Below are 1,202 nucleotides of genomic sequence, written 5' to 3' on the forward strand. Positions count from 1 at the left end.
GATGCTGCTTGGCCTGCTGTGTTCATCCAGCCCTGCACCTTGTTGTCCATGATTATAAGATGTTCTGGTTATTACCAAATTAGAGCAACATTTCCAATTTATCCAAACTACAGGTTAACTAGTGTACCTGTTTTGCATATAATTTGTGGGTTTCCTCTGTGTGCTCCAGTTTCCTCTCACAATCCAAAGATGTGCAGGCTAGGTGGATTGGCCATGCTAAATTGCCCATTGTGTGCAGGGATGTGCAGGCTAGGTGGATTAGCCATGGGAACTACAGGGTTACAGAAGTAGGGTAGAGGGGTGGGTCCGGGTGGGATGCAGTTCGGAGGGTCGATGTGGACTCAATGGACTGCATGGCCTGCTTGCACACAGTAGGGAATTCTATGATAAATAAAATCTATGACTGTGTATCATTGTGCAATCTGCATGTGTAAGTGCATTATTATTTAATGATAAAAACCCTTTGGGAACTCATGTTAGTGCTAAGTGCAGGTTAATGGAATTTGGAGAATTTTTTTAACATGTGCCATATTGATTTGTAAAAATATGTTACCAAACCACGTCTTGCCACAGAGCTGGATCTCTGCACAGGTAAATTCCACGTGCAGTAACTACATTCCAGAAGCAGGGCCAAAATCAACTCAACAAAATTATATCAGAGATAGTAGGAACTGCAGATGCTGGAGAATCCGAGACAACAAGGTGCAGGGCTGGATGAACACAGCAGGCCAAGCAGCATCATAGGAGCAGAGAGGCTGACGTTTCGGGCCTAGACCCTTCATCAGAAAAGGGGGAGGGGAAGGGGGTTCCGAAATAAATAGGGAGAGAGTGGGAGGCGGATAGAAGAGGGATAGAGGAGAGGATAGGTGGAGAGAAAACAAACAGGTCGAAGAGGCGGGGATGGAGCCAGTAAAGGTGAGTGTAGGTAGGGAGTTAGGAAGGGGATAGGTCAGTCCAGGGAGGACGGACAGGTCAAGGGGGCGGGATGAGGTTGGTCGGTAGGAGATGGAGGTGCGGCTTGAGGTGGGAGGAGGGGATAGGTGGGAGGAAGAACAGGTTAGGGAGGCAGGGACGAGTTGGACTGGTTTTGGGATGCGGTGGGGGGAGGGGAGATTTTGAAACTTGTGAAATCCACATTGATACCATTGGGCTGCAGGGTTCCCAAGCGGAATATGAGTTGCTGTTCCTGCAACCTTCGGGTA

At 48.3% G+C, this 1,202-nt stretch overlaps 1 protein-coding gene across 1 annotated transcript in view; it reads left to right on the top strand.

The window, feature by feature from the left end:
• Positions 1-1,202, top strand: part of LOC109911724 (beta/gamma crystallin domain-containing protein 1-like) — a 59,832-nt gene that overhangs the window by 12,334 nt on the left and 46,296 nt on the right. The gene's annotated exons all lie outside the window — the stretch shown is intronic.

This window comes from Rhincodon typus, chromosome 27, assembly GCF_021869965.1.
Source record: "Rhincodon typus isolate 14 chromosome 27, sRhiTyp1.1, whole genome shotgun sequence".
NCBI classification, from domain to species: domain Eukaryota; kingdom Metazoa; phylum Chordata; class Chondrichthyes; order Orectolobiformes; family Rhincodontidae; genus Rhincodon; species Rhincodon typus.